The 12,000-nt window shown below is 45.5% G+C and overlaps 9 non-coding genes and 1 pseudogene across 9 annotated transcripts; all 10 read left to right on the top strand.

Annotated features, from left to right (window-relative positions):
* The first annotated feature begins 500 nt into the window (after positions 1–500).
* On the top strand, positions 501–691 carry LOC141235196 (U2 spliceosomal RNA). Its single transcript, XR_012301050.1, has one exon. It is a non-coding gene; the product is annotated as a U2 spliceosomal RNA (small nuclear RNA).
* Positions 692–1,803: 1,112 nt separating this feature from the next.
* LOC141234891 (U2 spliceosomal RNA) lies at positions 1,804–1,994 on the top strand. Its single transcript, XR_012300753.1, has one exon. It is a non-coding gene; the product is annotated as a U2 spliceosomal RNA (small nuclear RNA).
* A 1,115-nt stretch (positions 1,995–3,109) lies between these two features.
* Positions 3,110–3,300, top strand: LOC141234890 (U2 spliceosomal RNA). Its single transcript, XR_012300752.1, has one exon. It is a non-coding gene; the product is annotated as a U2 spliceosomal RNA (small nuclear RNA).
* Positions 3,301–4,415: 1,115 nt separating this feature from the next.
* Positions 4,416–4,606, top strand: LOC141234882 (U2 spliceosomal RNA). The gene has a single exon (XR_012300744.1). It is a non-coding gene; the product is annotated as a U2 spliceosomal RNA (small nuclear RNA).
* A 1,115-nt stretch (positions 4,607–5,721) lies between these two features.
* Positions 5,722–5,912, top strand: LOC141235214 (U2 spliceosomal RNA). The gene has a single exon (XR_012301068.1). It is a non-coding gene; the product is annotated as a U2 spliceosomal RNA (small nuclear RNA).
* Positions 5,913–7,027: 1,115 nt separating this feature from the next.
* LOC141234889 (U2 spliceosomal RNA) lies at positions 7,028–7,218 on the top strand. The gene has a single exon (XR_012300751.1). It is a non-coding gene; the product is annotated as a U2 spliceosomal RNA (small nuclear RNA).
* Positions 7,219–8,336: 1,118 nt separating this feature from the next.
* On the top strand, positions 8,337–8,527 carry LOC141234888 (U2 spliceosomal RNA). The gene has a single exon (XR_012300750.1). It is a non-coding gene; the product is annotated as a U2 spliceosomal RNA (small nuclear RNA).
* A 1,115-nt stretch (positions 8,528–9,642) lies between these two features.
* On the top strand, positions 9,643–9,833 carry LOC141234887 (U2 spliceosomal RNA). Its single transcript, XR_012300749.1, has one exon. It is a non-coding gene; the product is annotated as a U2 spliceosomal RNA (small nuclear RNA).
* A 1,115-nt stretch (positions 9,834–10,948) lies between these two features.
* LOC141234841 (U2 spliceosomal RNA) lies at positions 10,949–11,064 on the top strand (annotated as a pseudogene).
* Positions 11,065–11,588: 524 nt separating this feature from the next.
* LOC141235292 (U2 spliceosomal RNA) lies at positions 11,589–11,773 on the top strand. Its single transcript, XR_012301141.1, has one exon. It is a non-coding gene; the product is annotated as a U2 spliceosomal RNA (small nuclear RNA).
* Positions 11,774–12,000: the final 227 nt, after the last annotated feature.

Raw genomic sequence — 12,000 nt, 5'->3', positions numbered from 1 at the left:
TCTCTGTGAGCTTCTCAGCGACATTCAGCCAGCCAGGTATCCTGCCTGCAGTAGATGGAATGTGGCAATGGAACGCTGGCTGCGCGTGTCATAATAGGCTCTGAGCCTTTATATACCTGTGCACAGCAGCAGCCACCTTCAGTCTGCTGCTGGACAGCCAGCAGCAGCAGCAGCAGGAGAGGTATGTAATCAGGAGCCCTCCTGCTAAGGGTAGACAGCTGCTCGTTCCACCCCACCCCCCGCCTTAATTGGTTCTCCTCCCTTCCAACGGTGTTGAGGCGGGTGGGAACAGCAGGGGGTGAAGGTGCTGTGTTTAAAGAGGTGGAGTTATGCAGATCTAAAACGCGTGGATTGCAGCAGCAGCAAGCCGAAAAGTGCAGGCATGTAAGGGATCTAGAGGTTGACAACATGTCTTCTTAACGGGAGTCCAGGAGCTCATCTCCACAAATGGACTTTTCAGGATCCTTGGGTGGCTCCGTAGTTTGAAACCAATTCTGGTTATCGCTTCTCGGCCTTTTGGCTAAGATCAAGTGTAGTATCTGTTCTTATCAGTTTAATATCTGATACGTCCCCTATCGGGGGACCATATATTAAATGGATTTTTAGAACAGGGAGATGGAAAAAGAGCTTGCTCTGTCCACTCCACGCATTGACCTGGTATTGCAGTATCTCCAGGACCGGTGCACCCCTTCTTTAATGCAGTTTCTAAAATCAGAAAGAATTGAATTCAATGTTTTTTGTTCATTTTGCTTGTTTGTCGGATTTTGGGATGGACTCTTTGGCTTTGCTTTTCTTCTCCTCATTGGATTTTTCATGTTCAAAGTTGCAGAAGCCAGATTACAAGCTCATTTTGGTTCAACTTCAGCAACTGTGCATTGCATTGCCATGTAATGTGATGCAATGCTATCTTTCTAGCTCTCCCTTTTTACTTCCTTTTGGATAAACAGACATATTAGGCAAGCATTTTGGAGCTTTCACCTAAATAACTACAGGTGGTGAGATAAGCTGCACAATATAATTGACCTTTCAGTATATTGTTGCACACACACCATCTATTTAGCAAATGCCCTTGTTATCAACAGCAGCCTTTTAAACTCACCTGAGCTAACAGGTATGTGCGCTGGTTACTCTGCTGCGCTTAAAATTTCTTTTTTGGTTTGCTACAATGCCTTTTCTGAAACGTTGTCTCCTTCTGCTGGAACACTGACTTCTTTCATTTAATGCCTGCAGACTATAAAAGAGAACCCAACCCAAAAAGTTTGGTTGATTAGTCTGTGGCATTCTGTTAAACTGTTGCTTATGGCGGTCTCTGTGAGCTTCTCAGCGACATTCAGCCAGCCAGGTATCCTGCCTGCAGTAGATGGAATGTGGCAATGGAACGCTGGCTGCGCGTGTCATAATAGGCTCTGAGCCTTTATATACCTGTGCACAGCAGCAGCCACCTTCAGTCTGCTGCTGGACAGCCAGCAGCAGCAGCAGGAGAGGTATGTAATCAGGAGCCCTCCTGCTAAGGGTAGACAGCTGCTCGTTCCACCCCACCCCCCGCCTTAATTGGTTCTCCTCCCTTCCAACGGTGTTGAGGCGGGTGGGAACAGCAGGGGGTGAAGGTGCTGTGTTTAAAGAGGTGGAGTTATGCAGATCTAAAACGCGTGGATTGCAGCAGCAGCAAGCCGAAAAGTGCAGGCATGTAAGGGATCTAGAGGTTGACAACATGTCTTCTTAACGGGAGTCCAGGAGCTCATCTCCACAAATGGACTTTTCAGGATCCTTGGGTGGCTCCGTAGTTTGAAACCAATTCTGGTTATCGCTTCTCGGCCTTTTGGCTAAGATCAAGTGTAGTATCTGTTCTTATCAGTTTAATATCTGATACGTCCCCTATCTGGGGACCATATATTAAATGGATTTTTAGAACAGGGAGATGGAAAAAGAGCTTGCTCTGTCCACTCCACGCATTGACCTGGTATTGCAGTATCTCCAGGACCGGTGCACCCCTTCTGTAATGCAGTTTCTAAAATCAGAAAGAATTGAATTCAATGTTTTTTGTTCATTTTGCTTGTTTGTCGGATTTTGGGATGGACTCTTTGGCTTTGCTTTTCTTCTCCTCATTGGATTTTTCATGTTCAAAGTTGCAGAAGCCAGATTACAAGCTCATTTTGGTTCAACTTCAGCAACTGTGCATTGCATTGCCATGTAATGTGATGCAATGCTATCTTTCTAGCTCTCCCTTTTTACTTCCTTTTGGATAAACAGACATATTAGGCAAGCATTTTGGAGCTTTCACCTAAATAACTACAGGTGGTGAGATAAGCTGCACAATATAATTGACCTTTCAGTATATTGTTGCACACACACCATCTATTTAGCAAATGCCCTTGTTATCAACAGCAGCCTTTTAAACTCACCTGAGCTAACAGGTATGTGCGCTGGTTACTCTGCTGCGCTTAAAATTTCTTTTTTGGTTTGCTACAATGCCTTTTCTGAAACGTTGTCTCCTTCTGCTGGAACATTGACTTCTTTCATTTAATGCCTGCAGACTATAAAAGAGAACCCAACCCAAAAAGTTTGGTTGATTAGTCTGTGGCATTCTGTTAAACTGTTGCTTATGGCGGTCTCTGTGAGCTTCTCAGCGACATTCAGCCAGCCAGGTATCCTGCCTGCAGTAGATGGAATGTGGCAATGGAACGCTGGCTGCGCGTGTCATAATAGGCTCTGAGCCTTTATATACCTGTGCACAGCAGCAGCCACCTTCAGTCTGCTGCTGGACAGCCAGCAGCAGCAGCAGCAGGAGAGGTATGTAATCAGGAGCCCTCCTGCTAAGGGTAGACAGCTGCTCGTTCCACCCCACCCCCCGCCTTAATTGGTTCTCCTCCCTTCCAACGGTGTTGAGGCGGGTGGGAACAGCAGGGGGTGAAGGTGCTGTGTTTAAAGAGGTGGAGTTATGCAGATCTAAAACGCGTGGATTGCAGCAGCAGCAAGCCGAAAAGTGCAGGCATGTAAGGGATCTAGAGGTTGACAACATGTCTTCTTAACGGGAGTCCAGGAGCTCATCTCCACAAATGGACTTTTCAGGATCCTTGGGTGGCTCCGTAGTTTGAAACCAATTCTGGTTATCGCTTCTCGGCCTTTTGGCTAAGATCAAGTGTAGTATCTGTTCTTATCAGTTTAATATCTGATACGTCCCCTATCTGGGGACCATATATTAAATGGATTTTTAGAACAGGGAGATGGAAAAAGAGCTTGCTCTGTCCACTCCACGCATTGACCTGGTATTGCAGTATCTCCAGGACCGGTGCACCCCTTCTGTAATGCAGTTTCTAAAATCAGAAAGAATTGAATTCAATGTTTTTTGTTCATTTTGCTTGTTTGTCGGATTTTGGGATGGACTCTTTGGCTTTGCTTTTCTTCTCCTCATTGGATTTTTCATGTTCAAAGTTGCAGAAGCCAGATTACAAGCTCATTTTGGTTCAACTTCAGCAACTGTGCATTGCATTGCCATGTAATGTGATGCAATGCTATCTTTCTAGCTCTCCCTTTTTACTTCCTTTTGGATAAACAGACATATTAGGCAAGCATTTTGGAGCTTTCACCTAAATAACTACAGGTGGTGAGATAAGCTGCACAATATAATTGACCTTTCAGTATATTGTTGCACACACACCATCTATTTAGCAAATGCCCTTGTTATCAACAGCAGCCTTTTAAACTCACCTGAGCTAACAGGTATGTGCGCTGGTTACTCTGCTGCGCTTAAAATTTCTTTTTTGGTTTGCTACAATGCCTTTTCTGAAACGTTGTCTCCTTCTGCTGGAACATTGACTTCTTTCATTTAATGCCTGCAGACTATAAAAGAGAACCCAACCCAAAAAGTTTGGTTGATTAGTCTGTGGCATTCTGTTAAACTGTTGCTTATGGCGGTCTCTGTGAGCTTCTCAGCGACATTCAGCCAGCCAGGTATCCTGCCTGCAGTAGATGGAATGTGGCAATGGAACGCTGGCTGCGCGTGTCATAATAGGCTCTGAGCCTTTATATACCTTTGCACAGCAGCAGCCACCTTCAGTCTGCTGCTGGACAGCCAGCAGCAGCAGCAGCAGGAGAGGTATGTAATCAGGAGCCCTCCTGCTAAGGGTAGACAGCTGCTCGTTCCACCCCACCCCCCGCCTTAATTGGTTCTCCTCCCTTCCAACGGTGTTGAGGCGGGTGGGAACAGCAGGGGGTGAAGGTGCTGTGTTTAAAGAGGTGGAGTTATGCAGATCTAAAACGCGTGGATTGCAGCAGCAGCAAGCCGAAAAGTGCAGGCATGTAAGGGATCTAGAGGTTGACAACATGTCTTCTTAACGGGAGTCCAGGAGCTCATCTCCACAAATGGACTTTTCAGGATCCTTGGGTGGCTCCGTAGTTTGAAACCAATTCTGGTTATCGCTTCTCGGCCTTTTGGCTAAGATCAAGTGTAGTATCTGTTCTTATCAGTTTAATATCTGATATGTCCCCTATCTGGGGACCATATATTAAATGGATTTTTAGAACAGGGAGATGGAAAAAGAGCTTGCTCTGTCCACTCCACGCATTGACCTGGTATTGCAGTATCTCCAGGACCGGTGCACCCCTTCTTTAATGCAGTTTCTAAAATCAGAAAGAATTGAATTCAATGTTTTTTGTTCATTTTGCTTGTTTGTCGGATTTTGGGATGGACTCTTTGGCTTTGCTTTTCTTCTCCTCATTGGATTTTTCATGTTCAAAGTTGCAGAAGCCAGATTACAAGCTCATTTTGGTTCAACTTCAGCAACTGTGCATTGCATTGCCATGTAATGTGATGCAATGCTATCTTTCTAGCTCTCCCTTTTTACTTCCTTTTGGATAAACAGACATATTAGGCAAGCATTTTGGAGCTTTCACCTAAATAACTACAGGTGGTGAGATAAGCTGCACAATATAATTGACCTTTCAGTATATTGTTGCACACACACCATCTATTTAGCAAATGCCCTTGTTATCAACAGCAGCCTTTTAAACTCACCTGAGCTAACAGGTATGTGCGCTGGTTACTCTGCTGCGCTTAAAATTTCTTTTTTGGTTTGCTACAATGCCTTTTCTGAAACGTTGTCTCCTTCTGCTGGAACACTGACTTCTTTCATTTAATGCCTGCAGACTATAAAAGAGAACCCAACCCAAAAAGTTTGGTTGATTAGTCTGTGGCATTCTGTTAAACTGTTGCTTATGGCGGTCTCTGTGAGCTTCTCAGCGACATTCAGCCAGCCAGGTATCCTGCCTGCAGTAGATGGAATGTGGCAATGGAACGCTGGCTGCGCGTGTCATAATAGGCTCTGAGCCTTTATATACCTGTGCACAGCAGCAGCCACCTTCAGTCTGCTGCTGGACAGCCAGCAGCAGCAGCAGCAGGAGAGGTATGTAATCAGGAGCCCTCCTGCTAAGGGTAGACAGCTGCTCGTTCCACCCCACCCCCCACCTTAATTGGTTCTCCTCCCTTCCAACGGTGTTGAGGCGGGTGGGAACAGCAGGGGGTGAAGGTGCTGTGTTTAAAGAGGTGGAGTTATGCAGATCTAAAACGCGTGGATTGCAGCAGCAGCAAGCCGAAAAGTGCAGGCATGTAAGGGATCTAGAGGTTGACAACATGTCTTCTTAACGGGAGTCCAGGAGCTCATCTCCACAAATGGACTTTTCAGGATCCTTGGGTGGCTCCGTAGTTTGAAACCAATTCTGGTTATCGCTTCTCGGCCTTTTGGCTAAGATCAAGTGTAGTATCTGTTCTTATCAGTTTAATATCTGATACGTCCCCTATCTGGGGACCATATATTAAATGGATTTTTAGAACAGGGAGATGGAAAAAGAGCTTGCTCTGTCCACTCCACGCATTGATCTGGTATTGCAGTATCTCCAGGACCGGTGCACCCCTTCTTTAATGCAGTTTCTAAAATCAGAAAGAATTGAATTCAATGTTTTTTGTTCATTTTGCTTGTTTGTCGGATTTTGGGATGGACTCTTTGGCTTTGCTTTTCTTCTCCTCATTGGATTTTTCATGTTCAAAGTTGCAGAAGCCAGATTACAAGCTCATTTTGGTTCAACTTCAGCAACTGTGCATTGCATTGCCATGTAATGTGATGCAATGCTATCTTTCTAGCTCTCCCTTTTTACTTCCTTTTGGATAAACAGACATATTAGGCAAGCATTTTGGAGCTTTCACCTAAATAACTACAGGTGGTGAGATAAGCTGCACAATATAATTGACCTTTCAGTATATTGTTGCACACACACCATCTATTTAGCAAATGCCCTTGTTATCAACAGCAGCCTTTTAAACTCACCTGAGCTAACAGGTATGTGCGCTGGTTACTCTGCTGCGCTTAAAATTTCTTTTTTGGTTTGCTACAATGCCTTTTCTGAAACGTTGTCTCCTTCTGCTGGAACACTGACTTCTTTCATTTAATGCCTGCAGACTATAAAAGAGAACCCAACCCAAAAAGTTTGGTTGATTAGTCTGTGGCATTCTGTTAAACTGTTGCTTATGGCGGTCTCTGTGAGCTTCTCAGCGACATTCAGCCAGCCAGGCATCCTGCCTGCAGTAGATGGAATGTGGCAATGGAACGCTGGCTGCTCGTGTCATAATAGGCTCTGAGCCTTTATATACCTGTGCACAGCAGCAGCCACCTTCAGTCTGCTGCTGGACAGCCAGCAGCAGCAGCAGCAGGAGAGGTATGTAATCAGGAGCCCTCCTGCTAAGGGTAGACAGCTGCTCGTTCCACCCCACCCCCCGCCTTAATTGGTTCTCCTCCCTTCCAACGGTGTTGAGGCGGGTGGGAACAGCAGGGGGTGAAGGTGCTGTGTTTAAAGAGGTGGAGTTATGCAGATCTAAAACGCGTGGATTGCAGCAGCAGAAAGCCGAAAAGTGCAGGCATGTAAGGGATCTAGAGGTTGACAACATGTCTTCTTAACGGGAGTCCAGGAGCTCATCTCCACAAATGGACTTTTCAGGATCCTTGGGTGGCTCCGTAGTTTGAAACCAATTCTGGTTATCGCTTCTCGGCCTTTTGGCTAAGATCAAGTGTAGTATCTGTTCTTATCAGTTTAATATCTGATACGTCCCCTATCTGGGGACCATATATTAAATGGATTTTTAGAACAGGGAGATGGAAAAAGAGCTTGCTCTGTCCACTCCACGCATTGACCTGGTATTGCAGTATCTCCAGGACCGGTGCACCCCTTCTTTAATGCAGTTTCTAAAATCAGAAAGAATTGAATTCAATGTTTTTTGTTCATTTTGCTTGTTTGTCGGATTTTGGGATGGACTCTTTGGCTTTGCTTTTCTTCTCCTCATTGGATTTTTCATGTTCAAAGTTGCAGAAGCCAGATTACAAGCTCATTTTGGTTCAACTTCAGCAACTGTGCATTGCATTGCCATGTAATGTGATGCAATGCTATCTTTCTAGCTCTCCCTTTTTACTTCCTTTTGGATAAACAGACATATTAGGCAAGCATTTTGGAGCTTTCACCTAAATAACTACAGGTGGTGAGATAAGCTGCACAATATAATTGACCTTTCAGTATATTGTTGCACACACACCATCTATTTAGCAAATGCCCTTGTTATCAACAGCAGCCTTTTAAACTCACCTGAGCTAACAGGTATGTGCGCTGGTTACTCTGCTGCGCTTAAAATTTCTTTTTTGGTTTGCTACAATGCCTTTTCTGAAACGTTGTCTCCTTCTGCTGGAACACTGACTTCTTTCATTTAATGCCTGCAGACTATAAAAGAGAACCCAACCCAAAAAGTTTGGTTGATTAGTCTGTGGCATTCTGTTAAACTGTTGCTTATGGCGGTCTCTGTGAGCTTCTCAGCGACATTCAGCCAGCCAGGTATCCTGCCTGCAGTAGATGGAATGTGGCAATGGAACGCTGGCTGCGCGTGTCATAATAGGCTCTGAGCCTTTATATACCTGTGCACAGCAGCAGCCACCTTCAGTCTGCTGCTGGACAGCCAGCAGCAGCAGCAGCAGCAGGAGAGGTATGTAATCAGGAGCCCTCCTGCTAAGGGTAGACAGCTGCTCGTTCCACCCCACCCCCCGCCTTAATTGGTTCTCCTCCCTTCCAACGGTGTTGAGGCGGGTGGGAACAGCAGGGGGTGAAGGTGCTGTGTTTAAAGAGGTGGAGTTATGCAGATCTAAAACGCGTGGATTGCAGCAGCAGCAAGCCGAAAAGTGCAGGCATGTAAGGGATCTAGAGGTTGACAACATGTCTTCTTAACGGGAGTCCAGGAGCTCATCTCCACAAATGGACTTTTCAGGATCCTTGGGTGGCTCCGTAGTTTGAAACCAATTCTGGTTATCGCTTCTCGGCCTTTTGGCTAAGATCAAGTGTAGTATCTGTTCTTATCAGTTTAATATCTGATACGTCCCCTATCTGGGGACCATATATTAAATGGATTTTTAGAACAGGGAGATGGAAAAAGAGCTTGCTCTGTCCACTCCACGCATTGACCTGGTATTGCAGTATCTCCAGGACCGGTGCACCCCTTCTTTAATGCAGTTTCTAAAATCAGAAAGAATTGAATTCAATGTTTTTTGTTCATTTTGCTTGTTTGTCGGATTTTGGGATGGACTCTTTGGCTTTGCTTTTCTTCTCCTCATTGGATTTTTCATGTTCAAAGTTGCAGAAGCCAGATTACAAGCTCATTTTGGTTCAACTTCAGCAACTGTGCATTGCATTGCCATGTAATGTGATGCAATGCTATCTTTCTAGCTCTCCCTTTTTACTTCCTTTTGGATAAACAGACATATTAGGCAAGCATTTTGGAGCTTTCACCTAAATAACTACAGGTGGTGAGATAAGCTGCACAATATAATTGACCTTTCAGTATATTGTTGCACACACACCATCTATTTAGCAAATGCCCTTGTTATCAACAGCAGCCTTTTAAACTCACCTGAGCTAACAGGTATGTGCGCTGGTTACTCTGCTGCGCTTAAAATTTCTTTTTTGGTTTGCTACAATGCCTTTTCTGAAACGTTGTCTCCTTCTGCTGGAACACTGACTTCTTTCATTTAATGCCTGCAGACTATAAAAGAGAACCCAACCCAAAAAGTTTGGTTGATTAGTCTGTGGCATTCTGTTAAACTGTTGCTTATGGCGGTCTCTGTGAGCTTCTCAGCGACATTCAGCCAGCCAGGTATCCTGCCTGCAGTAGATGGAATGTGGCAATGGAACGCTGGCTGCGCGTGTCATAATAGGCTCTGAGCCTTTATATACCTGTGCACAGCAGCAGCCACCTTCAGTCTGCTGCTGGACAGCCAGCAGCAGCAGCAGCAGGAGAGGTATGTAATCAGGAGCCCTCCTGCTAAGGGTAGACAGCTGCTCGTTCCACCCCACCCCCCGCCTTAATTGGTTCTCCTCCCTTCCAACGGTGTTGAGGCGGGTGGGAACAGCAGGGGGTGAAGGTGCTGTGTTTAAAGAGGTGTAGTTATGCAGATCTAAAACGCGTGGATTGCAGCAGCAGCAAGCCGAAAAGTGCAGGCATGTAAGGGATCTAGAGGTTGACAACATGTCTTCTTAACGGGAGTCCAGGAGCTCATCTCCACAAATGGACTTTTCAGGATCCTTGGGTGGCTCCGTAGTTTGAAACCAATTCTGGTTATCGCTTCTCGGCCTTTTGGCTAAGATCAAGTGTAGTATCTGTTCTTATCAGTTTAATATCTGATACGTCCCCTATCTGGGGACCATATATTAAATGGATTTTTAGAACAGGGAGATGGAAAAAGAGCTTGCTCTGTCCACTCCACGCATTGACCTGGTATTGCAGTATCTCCAGGACCGGTGCACCCCTTCTTTAATGCAGTTTCTAAAATCAGAAAGAATTGAATTCAATGTTTTTTGTTCATTTTGCTTGTTTGTCGGATTTTGGGATGGACTCTTTGGCTTTGCTTTTCTTCTCCTCATTGGATTTTTCATGTTCAAAGTTGCAGAAGCCAGATTACAAGCTCATTTTGGTTCAACTTCAGCAACTGTGCATTGCATTGCCATGTAATGTGATGCAATGCTATCTTTCTAGCTCTCCCTTTTTACTTCCTTTTGGATAAACAGACATATTAGGCAAGCATTTTGGAGCTTTCACCTAAATAACTACAGGTGGTGAGATAAGCTGCACAATATAATTGACCTTTCAGTATATTGTTGCACACACACCATCTATTTAGCAAATGCCCTTGTTATCAACAGCAGCCTTTTAAACTCACCTGAGCTAACAGGTATGTGCGCTGGTTACTCTGCTGCGCTTAAAATTTCTTTTTTGGTTTGCTACAATGCCTTTTCTGAAACGTTGTCTCCTTCTGCTGGAACACTGACTTCTTTCATTTAATGCCTGCAGACTATAAAAGAGAACCCAACCCAAAAAGTTTGGTTGATTAGTCTGTGGCATTCTGTTAAACTGTTGCTTATGGCGGTCTCTGTGAGCTTCTCAGCGACATTCAGCCAGCCAGGTATCCTGCCTGCAGTAGATGGAATGTGGCAATGGAACGCTGGCTGCGCGTGTCATAATAGGCTCTGAGCCTTTATATACCTGTGCACAGCAGCAGCCACCTTCAGTCTGCTGCTGGACAGCCAGCAGCAGCAGCAGCAGGAGAGGTATGTAATCAGGAGCCCTCCTGCTAAGGGTAGACAGCTGCTCGTTCCACCCCACCCCCCGCCTTAATTGGTTCTCCTCCCTTCCAACGGTGTTGAGGCGGGTGGGAACAGCAGGGGGTGAAGGTGCTGTGTTTAAAGAGGTGGAGTTATGCAGATCTAAAACGCGTGGATTGCAGCAGCAGCAAGCCGAAAAGTGCAGGCATGTAAGGGATCTAGAGGTTGACAACATGTCTTCTTAACGGGAGTCCAGGAGCTCATCTCCACAAATGGACTTTTCAGGATCCTTGGGTGGCTCCGTAGTTTGAAACCAATTCTGGTTATCGCTTCTCGGCCTTTTGGCTAAGATCAAGTGTAGTATCTTTTGAAAAGGCAGTTTTGTCCTTGGGCTGCCCTAGTAAATTGATGCATATTACACACTGGTTTGGTGCACTTGTTAGTACGCCAGGTGGCTCATAGAGTTATCTGATGGAAAACATGGCCCTCCAGGATCGAAGTCACTAGGCTGGGTAAGTGTGAGGGCTTTGGAGCAATGTGCCCCAGGAGTAGGCGCCCTGGTGGGAGTCCAAGCTTACTGGGACTCTGAACCCCAGAAAGACTTGGCTTCGTAGCACGCCGCACCTTTGCCAATCATACTTTCTGAGCAACCCCCCCTATTCCTGGCCTCCGGGCTAGGAAGGGGAATTTTTATAAACCCGGTCGGAGGTCCGGTCAGCTTTGGGCTGAGAAACCAACACAGGCTCCAGCTCCACTAGGGTGGCAGCCTAGATGGAAGTTGGGAGCACGAAAACGGCTCTTCTCCGGCTTCGGCTAGGGAGAGCATCGGAGATCCCTGACCCTCGCTGTGGCCTTCTGGCTCGGAGGGATGGGGATGGTTTATTGGGGACCCTCTCCTCCGGGAAGGGTCCACATGAATCCTCGCCTCGTGCGCTGTTTTGGTGTGACTTCGGTCACATTTTTCAGTGCCTTGGATGCAGCTTCAATCAAAAAAAAATCTGTTCTTATCAGTTTAATATCTGATACGTCCCCTATCTGGGGACCATATATTAAATGGATTTTTAGAACAGGGAGATGGAAAAAGAGCTTGCTCTGTCCACTCCACGCATTGACCTGGTATTGCAGTATCTCCAGGACCGGTGCACCCCTTCTTTAATGCAGTTTCTAAAATCAGAAAGAATTGAATTCAATGTTTTTTGTTCATTTTGCTTGTTTGTCGGATTTTGGGATGGACTCTTTGGCTTTGCTTTTCTTCTCCTCATTGGATTTTTCATGTTCAAAGTTGCAGAAGCCAGATTACAAGCTCATTTTGGTTCAACTTCAGCAACTGTGCATTGCATTGCCATGTAATGTGATGCAATGCTATCTTTCTAGCTC

Source organism: Phyllobates terribilis, unplaced genomic scaffold, assembly GCF_046119375.1.
Source record: "Phyllobates terribilis strain yellow unplaced genomic scaffold, ASM4611937v1 Scaffold_650__1_contigs__length_881393, whole genome shotgun sequence".
Taxonomy (NCBI): Eukaryota; Metazoa; Chordata; class Amphibia; order Anura; family Dendrobatidae; genus Phyllobates; species Phyllobates terribilis.
This window is presented reverse-complemented; position numbering and strand designations above follow the sequence as displayed.